Below are 16798 nucleotides of genomic sequence, written 5' to 3'. Positions count from 1 at the left end.
AATGCAGATTCCAACTGCACAGTGTTCTAAGGCTGAGTTTTACAGAATGATTTCTGCCAAGTAAATTGCCTTAATCTTCTGAGCAGAGCCCAGGTAGCCTGCTTATCTTAACTGTGAAAAACAGAGTTGTTTGTCTCCTTGGGGCGTATTTATAAAAACATAAAGCAAAATTTTACCATCTTGACTATACTGTGAGTTTAAAAAGCAAGCAGCCTCACCAAATTTTCCTTTGCTTTGGAAAATTGGAATAATTATAAGTGCAGACAGAACAAGGTTGTGATTCTGTCCTGGACTTTGGTTTAGGAATTCTTTTCAGTATCTTAGAGGAACTAAATTAAATTGCCGCCGCAAGGCCAGAGGAGGGCACCACATAATCATGATTGCTAGAGTGGTTAGGCTGAGCGGTTGTGGGAGGCTCAGGCATGAGGTCTGTGAAGCCTCTGTGTCTGTTTTAAACATTTTGGGCAGAAAACATCTTGAAGTCTTTCTGTTTATTGAATCATCATCATCTGAGCAGGAGCTGACAGCCCAGCTTCAGTGGTCCGAAATGTGCTCAAGTAACGAGGAAGCACCAGTTGGCAGGGTCTGTGGTTGCAAGCATTCTAAAAAGGCTCTGCACTCTGTTAAACTCTTTTCTTATTTCACTCATCATAGTTAAACTGTGGGAAGAACAGAGAAGCCAACTTTACTGTGTCCTTAAAAAGAACTGGGATGGGTCTTTCTTGATCTTTGTCTCTGAGTCAGAGGAATTATTGGCTGCTTTCTAGCTTTAATTTTTCTTGGTAAATTGCCGAAATGTCTCTTTGGTCTTCAAGAAAGGGGGATACGCTGTCCCACTTTAAAATTCATCTTTGTCTTTGACTATTTGAGAAAAGTCTGTTTCCTTTTCTGTATTCTCTTAGGCAGGATTTCTAACTTAAAGACAGCTTTCAAACATCTTCCACAATTGTAATTTGTCTCATATGGAAAAGATGCTTCCTGTTACTGGCAATTGCTGCCTTTTGTGATCGGCAGTTTGCATACATACCCTCATTTGCAGTGGATTAACTGAGGGTGGGGGTGAGGGGGTGCAGTGGCTAGGATGAGGGCAAAGAGGTTGGAATTTCCTCTGATCAGTTGAGGAGGATATAAGGCTAGTCTGTTCTTTGACAATACTTGATGGATTCCAGCTCTTCTTGCAAAGCACATTTGAATGCCAAAAGTGGTTACTTAGTAACATGATCGCGTGAAGGTTAAGACACTTAAGCCCTGGACTGTCATCTGGTGCTTCACTTCTCCTTTTTGACTTTCTGTGTGGTTTAGGGGGTACATACTTCAAAGCGCCCTCGATGTGTCTCTTTATGTAAGGTAAGTCTGTGCTGATTTTCTTTCCCAGTATGGAGCACACGGCAAGTAAACCGGTATAGGTAGAAGAGTTGTGACTTGGGGAGACAGAGCTGGCAAGGATCTTTATATTAATAAATATTGGCCCCTTTTTATACCCACATGTTAACTTAGTGTTTAGGAACTTGGACTCTGGAACCAGACTGTCTGGGTGTGAATTTAGGCTGTGCCTCTTACTACTGGGCAAGGTACTCAGCCGCTCTTCGCCTCACTTTTCTCATCTGTAACGTAGGGTAATGATGGTATCATAGGGTTATTATGAAAATTAAATGACAATCAGAACCTTTTTATTAGTGTTTTGTGAATACATGCTAAACAAATGTTTAAAGGCAAGGTACACTTGTTATGCTAGTCTTACAGGATTTTTGTTTCTCCAGGGAACTTTTCTATCAGGTGATTTTTTTATGGGCAGATATTGCCTTGGATGTTTCATGAACATGTACCAGGTGCTTCCAGGATGGAATTTCAGGGTTTTCCCATTATCTCTTGTGCACATAGAAACATTTGAGAAAGAAGAAATAGAACAACCAAAATCTTATGTCAAGATCATATTACAATCGACTCCTCAACATAATTTATTTAACAAACATTTATATAGCACTTGCCATGTGCCACACACTGTTTTAAACACTGTACAAATACTACTTTATTTAATCCTCATTATAGCCTGAGAATATTTGTTGAATTTCAATTAAGTGATGTGGGAAAACCCTCTCTCCTAGTGTCTGACATGATAATCCTTCAGCAAATATTTGTTGATCAGATGAATACCTATGAGGGACTTGATCAATCAGTCTATCTTGTTTGCTATCAAAAAGCAAACAATAGACCAGGATGTTATATTAAGTGGCCCAACATGTTCTCAGAGACTGGAAACAGTTGAGATGCTTCTTCCACAGCTAAATTCAATTTGTACTGAAGGTACAAAAATAGTCTAAATGTTCCTGTTGCTTTCTCGGTATTCATTCACTTATTATTTTAATGTTAAGTTTAGCCATTTAGATGTCTTAGAATAGACAAAATCTTTGGTGACTTACAGACTATTATGCTCATCTATATTGACAGTTGAATGTACCATTCTAAATTTTCATTTTAATCATTATTTTGGATTTTGAGCAGAGAGTTTTATGGTTCTAAGATTTGCCAATTTTTTTTAATCACTCTTTGAATTGCATTCTTTATTTTTATTCTAATCTAGGAAAACATATTTACATTGTGCTTCTTAATTTGTCACTATCTTGAGATTAGCAGAGAAGTACTTAATGTTTTGTAATGCTTTATCATAACTGAATATATCCACCTACTAAGCTTGAGCAATAAGCTACTTTAAAAATAAATATGTCAGGTCTATTCAAACATCCATTTGGGAACACTTGAGAGGTAAATGCCTGTTTTTTTATGAAACTGCAATACATATTTTTATTCAACATGTTATTGCTGCAGTCAACTTTAGACTCTTTTTATAGTCACCAAATTAGTTGCATTTAGTCTTAAATTGTACTTGTTGAAGCACAGGTAAATAATAGAAAGGAATCAATGTAATAAGAACAAAACAACGGCAGACTTCAATAGTCTCTGTGTCTGTCTCTCTTTTCTCTTGCTCTTCTCATCTCTAGCTACTAATTGAAATATTTATCTTTTCCTCACCATGACAAGCATCTTGTGAAATCGGATTTAAAATCTTTATGGAACTATTGACAGGTGGCAACTGAAGGGCATCCAGAGAAGGGCGGGTAAATGTACATGAAGACTTTGTGATTAAGAAGTGGGGAGGAGCGATCAAATACATAGGCTTTTATCTCTGAGATTAGATGTTACTGATACTCTGGGATAGACATAGGTGATTGTGAGCTGAGGAGTGAATAAATCTTCCAAAGTCACAATGTTGGCAAAAATTGCGGTTGGAAAGTGGACTGCTGTCGTACCTTTTTCCACTGGTGAGGGGGAAAGTGGGTTGAAGTTGTTGAATTGACAGTTGGTCAGAAAATGTCCCAAATCAGCCAAGTGATGTCAGGCTTGAAGACAAGTTGCTCTAACGAATGACTAAAAATTCCAGTCCAATTTAGACACCCTTGATTGTGTAGCCCTGGGATGGTTGGAGGGGACAGTCTCCTTACTTCATGTTGAAGGTTTATTGAGGTGAGGGCAGAGTGATGAAAAGAGAAAGGATATCATTGGAAAGTCAAAGGATATCATTTCAACTGTGAACTGAAGCCTCACATTTAACAGTAGGATCAGTGGCCAGGCTCTGAGAAAGAAGCAACAAGTTGCTGGTTGGATTAGAAAATCAGCATATTCCTGGACATCTCAGGATGGTGGTATGGGGCTGGCTGCCTGGAGGAAAGATATTGGACTTGCTTATTTGGTTATGAGCCTTTCTATGTAGATATTTAATAAAAATTTTATTTGGCTTGACAAATATTTGTGGAAAAAAGTATTGAATGGAAGTAGAAACTTGAGGATTGTACTTCAAAACATCACTGCAGTGGGCAGGTCACATGCCAATGGTTAAAGTAGGGTGCTCAACTTCCAGTTTACATGTAAATCCACCCTACTTCCAGATGCTTTCAAACATCCTATAAATCTTCATCTACCTTTGTCTGCCCTTTCTGCCTGCTGGCTTGGTGATGTCTGCTTCTCATATTATGGAATTTAGCATGACGGTCACCACTTGTCAGATTGATCCCCTCCACCTTTCTGAATGTGCTTGGTTCATCATCACCCTAAAGAATCATCAAGCCATTTTTCTCACCTGGTCTTCTTCGCCTTTTTCCTCTGTCTACAAATACTGCCCATTTCTTAAAGTTCAAGGAAACTTTTTGGGTTACTTTTCCTAAACTTTTGCCCTTTGTCTAAATTTCTGCAACCTGATCTATCCTAATGGGTTGAAAGTTTCTTAAGAGTAAGGGTCAAAGCTTTACCTTCTGTTTACTGCACTGCACTCTGCTGATATGTGACCACAAGCTAGCCACCCCCAAATCTCCATTTGCTTTACCTGCTTTGTACTCTCTGAACGAACTCAACTTCTGCCCCCACAGTTACAGATTACTTCAGATTAATTAGAGTTTTAAAAATAGAACCAAGTTCAGTTCAGTTCAGTTGCTCAGTCGTGTCTGACTCTTTGTGACCCCGTGAACCACAGGGCACCAGGCCTCCCTGTCCATCACCAACTCCCGGAGTCCACCCAAACCCATGTCCATCAAGTCGGTGATGCCATCCAACCATCTCATGCCCTGTCGTCCCCTTCTCCTCCTGCCCTCATTCTCTCCCAGCATCAGGGTCTTTTCCAATGAGTCAGCTCTTTGCATCAGGTGGCCAAAGTACTGGAGTTTCAGCTTCAGCATCAGTCCTTCCAATGAACACCCAGGACTTATCTCCTTCAGGATGGACTGGTTGGATCTCCTTGCAGTCCAGGGGACTCTCAAGAGTCTTCTCCAACACCATAGTTCAAAGGCATCAATTCTTCGGTGCTCAGCTTTCTTCACAGTCCAACTCTCACATCCATACATGACCACTGGAAAAACCATAGCCTTGACTAGAGGCACCTTTGTTGGCAAAATAATGTTTCTGCTTTTTAAAATGCTGTCTAGGTTGATCATAACTTTCCTTTCAAGAGTAAGTGTCTTTTAATTTCATGGCCGCAATCACCATCTGCAGTGATTTTGGAGCCCAGAAAAATAAAGTCAGCCACTGTTTCCCCATCTATCTGCCATGAAGTGATGGGACTGGATGCCATGATCTTAGTTTTCTGAATGTTGAGCTTTAAGCCAACTGTTTCACTCTCCTCTTTCACTTTCATCAAGAGGCTCTTTAGTTCTTCCTCACTGTCTGCCATACGGGTGGTGTCATCTGCATTTCTGAGGTTATTGATATTTCTTCCAAAGTCTTGATTCCAGCTTGTGCTTCCTCCAGCCCAGGGTTTCTCATGATGTACTCTGCATAAAAGTTAAATAAGCAGGGTGACAATATACAGCCTCGATGTACTCCTTTTCCTATTTGGAACCAGTCTGTTGTTCCATGTCCAGTTCTAACTGTTGCTTCCTGACTTGCATACAGGTTTCTCAAGAGGCAGGTCAGGTGGTCTGGTATTCTCATCTCTTTCAGAATTTTCCACAGTTTATTGTGATCCACACAGTCAAAGGCTTTGGCATAGTCAATAAATCAGAAATAGATGTTTTTCTGGAACTCTCTTGCTTTTTCGATGATCCAGCGAATGTTGGCAATTTGATCTCTGGTTCCTCTGCCTTTTCTAAAATCAGCTTGAACATCTGGAAGTTCACAGTTCAGGTATTGCTGAAGCCTGGCTTGGAGAATTTTGAGCACTACCTCACTAGCGTGTGAGATAAGTATAAGTGTGTGGTAGTTTGAGCATTCTTTGGCATTCCCAAAGAAAGGCAATGCCAAAATAGAACCAAAGCCCCCCTTTTATTTTCTTTACTTTGTTTATATATTTATCTCCTTCAGACTTTCCTTGACTCTAATCATGGCAGAAAACCTGAAACAGTTTTGGAGGTTTTCTCTCTGGTGGACAAAGGTGCTAACTGTTAGATTAGATGTTCCAAAACATAGCTTCAGTCATCTAGGCCATTATTGGAATAGGTTTTCTAGTAAGTTATTGAAAAATATTTATATAAAGTCTTTTGAAAGGCTTTAATCGAAAACCGATCTCATTAGATAGATGTATTTTTTTATGGTACACTGCTTGAATTTATGATGATAATAATAGTGAAATAATTTACTTTCATAGTATATTTTAAGCCCTCTGGGACCTTAATGTCAAATATATTTTTAGGCACATATAGTAAGTTCTCAACAACTATTTGATGGAAAATTGATATATTTTAATATATAAGGTTTTGAGTATGCTATTCTACTTTGGCATGTTGACAAGTATAATGTAATTGAACGGAAAATTCTGTAAAGTGCTCATTTATGGCCACATCTAAAACCTCTTTGAGGTTAGTAGAGGTGTCTTTGTCTTCACACAGCTTGGAAGACAATGAGCCTTTTTTTGCACAGAGATTATATTTGATTTTGTTCTTGGATTCACAGTGGTCCATTGTTATAATTGTGTTTTAGTGCAGGCTGACAAATAAGACATCAGTGCTATTATCTTTTCTCTTTCCAATTTCAATTCTTCTTTCTTATTCTTAACAGACTTCTTTCTCAAAACTATTCACAGGCATTTAAATTGAATTATTATTCTTTAAGCTACATATGATACAAATTAATCTTCTCTCAGATAAGTAGTTGATGCTTATTTTCATAGTTGCATTATGGACTTTGGTATTATTCAAATAATACATGATTTAAATTCTGACGAGCTTTTAAACATTTTCTTCTGAGTAATGCCTACAAATTAGTCCTTTCCTTTCCTTCTTAGGCTGGGATGACTGAAATATCAGATGGGAATAGAATCATAAATACATTAGGGTAAAAACTGAAGTAGCTGGATGTAGGTGAACAGGAGGACCTGGGGTAAGCAGCGGCAGAGTTACGAATGCGTCTGGAGCCTGCTTGCGGTCCTGACTTCGTACGTTTAGTCTGCAATCTGCTGTCACCTAGAACAATATCATACATGGTGTAAGAATATAAACATTTAGTCTCATGAGGAAGGCTATGTTGACTTGAGCTTTTCTCTGCATAACTTTTTAAAAAAAGTTTACTTATTTATTTGGTTGTGCTGGGTCTTAGTCGTGGCATGCAGAATCTTTTTTTTTTTAGCTTTGGCATGTGGGATCTAGTTCCCCGAACCCAGGCACCCTGCATTGGGAGAGCGGAATCTTAGCCACTAGACCACCAACGAAGTCCCTCTCTGAATAACTTGATGAAAGATCTCATTCTTTATGATGTGAGAGAAATATACTAGTTGCAGTGTTTTACTGTATGAAGTATGTTCTAGTTTAAATTAGTGGAATATAAAGCTATCATCCTGCTTGAACAGTATTCAGTTGAGCATGTTTTTATTCCCCCAAAGATATTAAATTTTTAGACAGTTATTTTTTTCAGTTGGAAAATTATTGAATTAATAGAAAACAAGTTACACAGGCTTCCAAAGAATATATTACATGGTTTTGCAATTTGGTTTTCTTTCGCATGGTGTGGTTTTTAGAAAATCTTGCAAGCTAAATAAATACATTAGGGTAGAAATTGAAAGAAAATAACCAGAAATATAGCAATACATTTGCCGATAAAGATTTCTATAAATAAAATGTTCACCACTATGTTATTTATATAAATAATCTAGAACTATCGAAGTCTCTAACCATAAATATATTATTATAATAATTGTGATCTTCCTATTAACGGACTACCAGATAGACATTAAAAATATTTTTGAAGGAGTTTTAATAACATGACATTTTTTTTTAATATAAAATCAAACACAAAACCAACAAACCCAGAAAGCCAACTGTATATACAGTAGAATTTTGCTTTTGCAAAGATAAACAATGACTGGGCATAAAGCAAGTTATTACACTTAATCCTCACAGGAGCACAATGAGATTGTTATTGGCAATTCAGAAAATGCCACTGTCAAGAACTGATTCCCTGGATGAATAGTTTTTGGAAATCATTTTGAAGTTGAAAATCATAGGTCAACAATTTGAAATCCATGTAAACTGAGTATTGGAAGAAATTAAATATGCAAATATAAGAGATGTAATTGATTTTAAGAGTGTGTTTCTTTGGAGGAGGTGCAGTAACTGCTGTTGTTCAGACCAGTCTTTAAAGTATAAACTGGCCGAGTAGTTTGAGCATTAAAATATCCAGCAATGACTGTTTCCCTCTATAGCCTTGGCTAGGTCCTTAACACCTTAAGGCTCCCCGAAAATGAGCTGCTTTACCACAATGAAATGGAGCAGCCTCTTTGATGGAGCTTGTATTCCAGTCCTGGTGGTTTTCCTATGAGGACTCTGATGAGCAGGTGATTGAAAATTCTCTCTGAGTGGAACTAAGAGGTCCAATATGCTTGGAACCAATGTCTCTAAAACCTTATATGATGATATTGCTTATAATTAAGTAATAAGTATCATGAAAGTAGAGATAAAATATTTTTACTTCTGAAGAAGCAGGAAAGAAGAGATTTTTCCTTTAATGAGAAAACATCTCCCTGTTTCTCTTTTCCATCCTGTACTATTTGCTATGATTGCACCTGGCATGTTAGTCTGAAATGACCTGAAGACAGAAACCATGTGCTCTACAAGCCTGGAAATATCTGCCTCAACTAAGGCATTTGAGATCAGATTGTACAAAAATTAGTGTGTGTTATTAAGTAAACTTAAGTGTGCTAATTCTTAAAAGAAAATGTAGAATAGAAATAGTTCACAAGATATTCTTTATTATTCACCACTTGATTTCTTCAAGCTCCAACAGGATTCTGTTTAGCTGTAGAAACTTGAATATATACAAATCTGCATGGATATAATTCAAGTCCACACTAGATGTGCTTGCCCTGGAGAAGGAAACCAAAATCTGGGAGTTCATTTTTATTCGTGGAGGTGCTCTCTTTAGACTTCTGAGAAAAAAGAGCTGCTGGGCAGATGAGTTAAATACGCCACTCCTGTCTGACGTGTCTGTCCATCAAGAGTAGCTGGTACAGTGCACTTTAATGACCCTTCTGCAGTCAAAGCCAACACCGGTGCCAGCAGAAAGATTTGGGACCAAGAACTGTGCTCACCTGCAAGTCAGCTTCCAAGTTTCATCACAAGCTGCGCTTTTTGCGCTGTCTTTTCTGCTTAATCACCAATTTGTATCTCTGTAAATTAAATGCTTCTTTCATACTTATTATCTTGGGTCAAGAAGGGGATAGTTTGGATCATGCTGTTTTGGCAGGTAAGCTCTTTGACAGGGAAAACTATGTGGCTTGCTCATAAGAGCTAAAATTCACTACACCTGGAACTACTGAACAGTTTTAATATCTGTTGAAATATCTATCTGGGGCATGTTTGAAAATGAACTAGTTCAAAGGCATTTCAGAAGCATGTGCATTTTTAAGAAGCCGTTTGATTCTGAGAGTTATATAAAACTTCAAGTACTTTATTAAAAACCCTAAAAATGGAATGATTGAAGATTGTTAATGGAAGCTTGGGCAGTGAAAAGAAATTGGGAGTTGGAGAAATGGAGTGATATTCAGAGACACATCTAATTTAGACTGTCTCCAGGGCAAGGCTTAAATAACTGAAAATTCGAATGGACTTCTGAAGGGTAGCCTGTTTTTGTTTGGTCTTACATTATAGGATGTTCAGCTTTAAAGTGTCTAAGAGTATGGTTCCAAGGAGCTCCAGGGTCCACTGCTGCTGTCAACCCTGGCATAAGTCAATAACAAACTTTTAAAATGGCAAGAATTCTTCTGAAACTGCTAGTTCTTCTCAAGGAATAACAGAACTTCCAGTTTGAGACTCTCTCACCAATGTCCATAGTTTTAGAGCGATGACTGGATGATAATTGGCTTAGGATCTCTCTTCCATGCCAAGTCACCTCAGTTGTGTCTGACTCTTTGCGACCCTATGGACTGCAGCCCGCCAGGCTCCTCTGTCCGTGGGATTCTCCAGGCAAGAATACTGGAGTGGGTTGCCATGCCCTCTTCCAGGGAATCTTCCCAACCCAGGGATCAAACCTGTGACTCTTATGTCTCCTGCATTGATAGGAGGGTTTTTTTTTTTTTTTTTTTTTAAACCACTTGTACTGCCTGGGAAGCCAGGATCTCTCTCAGTAATTTTATATTTATGTGATCAGTATCAATATATATATATCTGCTTTCAATTCTTTTGTGTGTACCTGCTTTTTACCAGCCCTGGCTATTTGAGATGATTGGCTTGGACTGATAAAGGGGAGGCTCCCTTCTGACTCACTCCAAGATTATTGGTTACTCCCATGGCCTCAGTATCCCAGGAAGAAGTGAATGAGATAGCTAAACAGAAAATCTGTAGTGATTACATCTAAAGATTATTTAATCCTGGTGAATAGAATATTTCAAAGAGATTGTAACTGATCAAGGAGGGTAACTTTTTTTTTCTGTTTGAATGCAACCTGAAAATTCTACCAGAGCAAGAGTGAGATAAAAATCCTTCTACTGAAATGGCTTATGGTAGATAAGAGATGTAATACAGGAGAGAAGAAAAACAGACTCACAGTGGAGATTATGCAGAGCTGAGAGAATTTTTCTCAGATAATAAACACTTGCAGTCAGGATTTTGCAGGACATTTGCGAAGAAAGCAATGCCATGGAAATGCATTTGAGGGAGGCCACAGTTGAAATGATGAATTTTGCCATGTGTAATAGAGATCGAAAGTTACTTTTGCATTGTATTGAAAACAGTGAGATTAAAAAGTGGCCATTACAATAGATACTTGTGGAAGATATCATCAGTGTGAAATGCAGATAATGTCTGCAGGTGAAAAGAATTAGATGATTAACAGGGACCGGATGCTGAACCAGAATAGTGCTGAGTCATTTCTTCTGGCTTCAGGCTTCCCCTGGAAGGAGGCTCTGCATGCTTGGCCCAGGAGTAGGCCACGGGTGAGTGAGCAGAGGATGCGTGTGTTTGAGGCTGAGTGAAACTTAGCTTTAGTATCAGTAGTGGAGTTTTATTATTAAAAAATAAAGACAAAACAAAGCCTCTTGTTTAATTAAGCAGGGAGGCCGTTAGACTGAGGTGGCTCCAGTGCTGGGACCCATGTAAGCAAACCAAACTCCGAGCCTGTAAATGCCCTAGGGTTACCAAGTCAAAACACTGAGGTCGGCTAATCACAAGTAGCCAACTAGGCTTTAAGCTACAGATAATTTCAGACAATTTCCTCTTTGCTTCTGCAGTTTCAAAGCCTTGCTCCTGGCTCCTGCTGGTGGAGCAACCGGAACCACTTACGTTTGGCATTGCCTGATTCCAGTTGCGTTTCTGTGTGTTGAGCTCTGATGCATCAAGCCTGGCTTCAGGGCTTGTTTGGGAGTAGAGAAGGAAAGCCCAGTGAGGTCCAATCTCAACTGGGTTACAAGTGAGTAAACTGCATTTGTTCTCTAATCTGTAGGGTGCGTTTTATCATTCTCCAGGTTTTTTTTTTTTTTATCTTTATAAAACACTTATTTAACCTACCCCAGATGTTGTTACACATAATTAACTGAATTGATGGAATTTCTGCTGACAATTGCAGTCGGGATTCTGTGCCTTGAGGATAGAGTGGATGAATAGACATTTTTATTGAATGATTCCAGGAAAATTTTATTTCTATTGATGTGGGTTTGACATAATATGTCTACAAGCTATCATTATTTTCAGATTAATAAGATAGTTTATAAGCTTCTTATCAATTTTGTCAAGATGTAATACTTTATACAACTAATGAGGGATTGTTAGCACATAAATAACATTCCAGGAATGTGTCTTGCCCATTTTAGTAAAAGGCAAATACATTTTCAATTGGTGATAAAAGCAAGATCTAAATTCAAGAGCACTTTATGTCCTTCCTCAGTTGAAGGTATAGCACAAAGTAAATTAAGGTTCTGTATAATTTATTGGATTTTTAAAAGCTTTGTACGTTTTTCCTAAAAATGCCTTGAGGCATTAACAATAAAATTAATTTAAGCATCTGCATCTCCTTACTACAATAATGATACATTCAAAAGGAAACTAGGAGCATGCAAATCAAGCAGGATGCCTAGTTACCCTTGGAATACTGAAGGGTGCGTTAAAGATTTGTACTTATTTTTATGAGGAAGGGTGAAAATCTTTCTTGTGTTTTCTTTCTACACTCCCTTCACTTCTCTTGAGAAAGCAGCCAAGAAAACTAGTATTTGTCTGTGGCCGTATAGAAGCTAAGGCTTAGGAGCTCCTCTTGAGAAGTGGCCGCGCAGGTCTTTCCTTCTGTGTTCCCTCTATGCCCCTCCACCCTCACACTCAGCGGGGGATGGCTCTGCAGGCCTGGGGTTCACACACGCTCTGATATTCTCGCCCTGTGCCCACTGCCAGGAAGCTGCATACATCCATCATTTTATGCAGTGGTCTTTTCAGGAGGCTGCTAGAGGGGCCTTCACATTTTTGCTTTGTTTATTAAAAAAAAAAAAGTCTAAAATATAAGGATGGAGAGTAGAAGCGTGTGGTATAACCCAAGTTGGGAATAAAAAGGGATTTGAAATTTTTCTGTAACTGATTTCTCTTGCTCTGTGACATGTTTTGTTTTCACGGGGTAAAAACTTGATAATTAGGTATAATTAAGCCTCTTCTGACTAAAGCAACCTCTTTTAGATAAGCGCTCTGCCTGCTCAAAGTTCAAACTCACTATCAGGGCATTTCTTTTCTTTCAAGCGGTGCCCCCTTCTTCTCTTCCTTCCCAGGAAGGCGGGCTGGGTGCGGGCGGACCCCGTGCTCTGACAGTGATGGGCGGGAAGTAGACGACGGGCCGGGAGGGAGCTCCGGTCCAGCCAGTCCTCTGGCGCAGGGTGTCTTTCCCGCGTGTTCGTGGTCGGAGCCTGCTGGCTGCTGCCTCTGAACCGACAAGCCTGGCGCTGTTTTCTCAGCACCGGTAGTGCAGTGGGCTCGACGCTGGTGGGCTGCTCCTGACCATTTCTTCTGCATGTCCGCTTTTCTGAGCTCTGGATCCGTGCAGTTTTGCACTGACACCATTTGACCTCAGCCGCTTTGCTCCCTTCCTCAGGATCACGCCCTTTCGTTGTGCTGACCTTCCAGGGGCGCCCACCAGCCAGCAACATCAGCTGTCCCCCTGGGACAGGGGGGGCTTCTTGACTGATTACCCTGGAGAACGTGGGGCGCTCCCTCAGGCCCTAAACTTGCTATCAGTCACCATATTCCACCAGTCACCCCACAAGGCAAGGCTGATTTGAGGGGTTGCCTCCCAGAGTTCCAGATGGTACTTGGCTTCCCCTTTAATTGATCTGGAGGTGACCCATCTGTCCCTCTTGACCTGATGCCAGACTCAGATCTGTCGGTTTCTGTAACCTCTCCTTCCCACTGCTCTTTTCCCTTTATTTTTTCCCCTGTGATGAAGGAGGCGTTCTTACGTGGGAAATATAAAAACGAAAAAAAAAAAAAAATAGGTGATCAATTCCCTGTCAACCTGAGTCAAATGCATGTCTCAATCCCAGCTCTTCAGTGCTGGCGTGTAAGTGCTGTGGAATTCAATCCCTTGGCTCCTGTGAGTTCAGAGGTGCAGCTGGGGGCTGTGCTGGCTGGTCATTGGCAGGGAGAGGAGAAGCAAGTGCAGAGATGCAGCCAGAGGCGCTGGTAGCTGGTCGGGAGAGGAGCCCACCGGGGGAGGGTCTGTCACAGAAGTCCGTGTTAATAACTTGGTAGTTTCAGGGTCTGCAATCAGGGATGCGGCACGGTTGTCATCCGCGAGTATGGATTTGCTTTCACTCACTGTGTTCATCTTCTCAGCTGAGAAATGAAGCCAGCTTGGTGAATTTCGTTTGCTTCTTGCCTTGACCCCTCTTAATGAGAACAGAATTGTAACCAGCAGGTGAGTCCGTTTTCACCGCGTTCTTACGCAGCAGCGGTAGCTGTTTGCCAGGACCGCCCGTGGCGCTAGCGGTGAAGAACCCGCCTGCCAGTACAGGAGACCGAAGCCTCGGTACCAATCCCTGCGTCAGAAAGATCGCCCCAAGAAGGAAATGACAGCCCCCTCCAGGGTTCTTTTCCAGAGAATCCCATGGACAGAGGAGGCTGACGGGCTACAGTCCGTGGGGTCAGAGTCAGACACTACTGAAGCGACTTAGCAGCATGCACGCGTAGCAAAATGACCACAAACTGGGTGGCGTAAACAACAGAAATGTGTTTTCTGACAGGATCGAGGCTGGGAGCTCAAGAGCGCGGTGTCCATAGGTGTGGTACCTTCTGAGTCCTCTCTCCTTGCTTGTGAAAGGCCACTGCCTCCCTTGGGTCTTCACTGGTCTCTGCTCTGAGTACAGCGCCCCCACTGGATCTCCCTCTTCTTACGAGGACGCGAGTCCTGTAGGGTTAGGGTCTTGCCTTAATGGCTTTCAGTTCAGTTCAGTTCAGTTGCTCAGTTGTGTCTGACTCCACGGACTGCCGCATGTCAGGCCTCCCTGTCCATCAGCAACTCCCAGAGTTTACTCAAACTTACGTCCATTGAGTCGACGATGCCATCCAACCATTTCATCCTCTGTCGTCCCCTTCTCCCCCTGCCTTCAATCTTTCCCAGCACGAGGGTCTTTTCTCATGAGTCATTTCTTCACATCAGATGGCCAAAGTGCTGGAGTTTCAGCTTTAGCATCGGTCCTCCGATTGACTTGTTTGATCTCCTTGCAGTCCAAGGGACTCTCAAGAGTCTTCTCCAAACACCACAGTTCAAAAACATCAATTCTTTGGCACTCAGCTTTCTTTATAGTCCAACTCTCACATCCATACATGACTCCTGGAAAAACCATAGCTTTGACTAGATGGACCTTTGTTGGCAAAGTAATGGCTTTATTTTAAATTAATTGCTTCTTTAAAGACTGTATCTCTAAATGCAGATACATTCTGAAGTAATGGGAGCTGGGAATTCAGAATTTGAATTTTGGGTTGGAAACAATTCAAACTGTAAGAGCAACTGGATTTTGGGGAATTCAGAGTACTTTTAGATCATAATCATTACTGAAACAAATGTTAATATTATCACTACTTTTCAGACTGTAATATGCAATAATAGGGAATGGTTTATCAGAGGTACCAAAGCTAAGGAGAGAAAATGAGAACTTCATTCAGTCCTCTTAGAATGAATCAGATATATGCTTTTGCATTTTTATTTTATTCTTTTAATTTATGTATACATAAATGATACCTTAAAATGTGCTTAGTGGGGAAGTTTCAAACTGTACAGAAAAATATAGAGTTGTTGTCCACTTTATATTCAGTCTCCCTTTTTCCTAGAAATTAAATAATGTTTTGATATCTCTTTATCCAGAAAAAACAATATTTATACACAAACACAAGATTTTTGTGTGAAGATTTTGAATTTTGATTTTGTTTTTACACAGTGTAACAGTGCTATATGTATCATTGTCTGGCTTGCTTTTTACACTTACCGTGATGACTTGGAGTTCTTTCTGTGTTAACATAAGGTAAGGATCCTCAACCTTTGGCACTGTCATTTGAGACTGGATGATTCTTTGTTTGAAGAAAGGTGTCCTGTGCATTGTAGAATGTTTAGCAACATCCTGTCTCTGCTCCCTGGATGCCAGTAGCACCTCCACCCCTGCTGTTTGGATCAGCCAAAAATGTCCCTAGACATTCATTTCCAGAACCCTCCCCAGCTTGAAAAACCACTAGTGTAAAGAGATTTCCCTAATTTTTGGAAAATGGTGTGCAGTATCCAGACTGTGGGTTACACCATTGTTTATTTGCCTCTCTTCTTGTTGATGGACGTTTAGAATATTTCCATCTTATTACCATTAGGAGCAACACTACATGGACCATCCTTGTGTGTGATTCTCTGTGATATGTACTAGCATCGCTTTGAAAATACTTGGGTTCGATCCCTGAGTCAGTAAGGTCCCTGGAGGAGGGCATGGCAGCCCACTCCAGTGTTCTTGACAGGGGAATCCCCACGGACAGAGACGCCTGGGGGGCTGCAGTCCATGGGGTTGCACAGAGTCAGACATGACTGAAGCGACTTAGCACTTGGAAATTTAATTACTGGGTCAAGGAAAATGCACATTTTATATCTGGATAGATGCTATCAAATCATGCTTCAAAACCTTTGTGTATTTACATTTCCTAAAATGAGTGTTCATTTCTTTACCTTGGCAGTGCTGAATAGTGTCAAACCCTTTAGTTTTCATTAGTTAGTATGACTGAAAATATGTATCTTGTTATATTTCCCTAATGAATAAAAGTTGAGCATCTCTGTACTTTATTTCCAATTTTGTGATCTATTCATATTTCTTAACTTCTACCATTTTCATAGATGATTTGATTTGTAGGAGTTCTTCAAATGTATTCTGACTCCTAATCCTTCTGCTGTTATATACATTGCAAATATTTTTCCTAATCTGTTATTTGTTTTCTAACTTTGGTACCACAACCTTATATGATCATACATTTAAATTTTATATAGTTAAACTTTTGAATCTGATTTCAGAAAGTCTTCCAAACCTCTATTGCATAATACTTTATATTTTTATTCTTTATGTATTTTTATCTTGCTTCACATTTTACCATTTAGATCTTAAATCATCTAATCTATTTTTTTTGGTAAATAGTTTTATGCAAGGGTATTTTCATTATTCTTGACCCAAGCATTTACATAAACAAGTTTGAAGCTGTAAGATCAGTCTGTTTTTGGACTGTTCATCCAATACAGATGTGATGATAAAACACAAGTAAAATTTGCATTTCTATCAATATTAAAATTCTTCAGAGAGCTCCCGTCTCTCTTTTATATGGAGGATTCATGACAC

General features: G+C 39.9%; 1 long non-coding RNA gene across 2 annotated transcripts in view; it reads left to right on the top strand.

Annotated features, from left to right (window-relative positions):
- Nucleotides 1-1091: 1091 nt before the first annotated feature.
- The window catches only part of LOC122687333, a 245194-nt gene continuing 229487 nt past the window's right edge, over nucleotides 1092-16798 (top strand). Inside the window, exons 1-2 of one of the 2 annotated variants that reach the window (XR_006339116.1) lie at nucleotides 1092-1347; nucleotides 11201-11379. This is a non-coding gene — a long non-coding RNA (uncharacterized LOC122687333). The remainder of the gene's footprint in view (nucleotides 1348-11200; nucleotides 11380-16798) is intronic. The other variant, XR_006339121.1, reaches the window with a different exon arrangement.

The sequence above is a fragment of the Cervus elaphus genome, chromosome 31 (genome assembly GCF_910594005.1).
Source record: "Cervus elaphus chromosome 31, mCerEla1.1, whole genome shotgun sequence".
In the NCBI taxonomy this organism is placed as follows: Eukaryota; Metazoa; Chordata; class Mammalia; order Artiodactyla; family Cervidae; genus Cervus; species Cervus elaphus.
The sequence above is the reverse complement of the archived record's forward strand: the minus strand, read 5'-3'. Positions and strand labels throughout refer to the sequence as shown.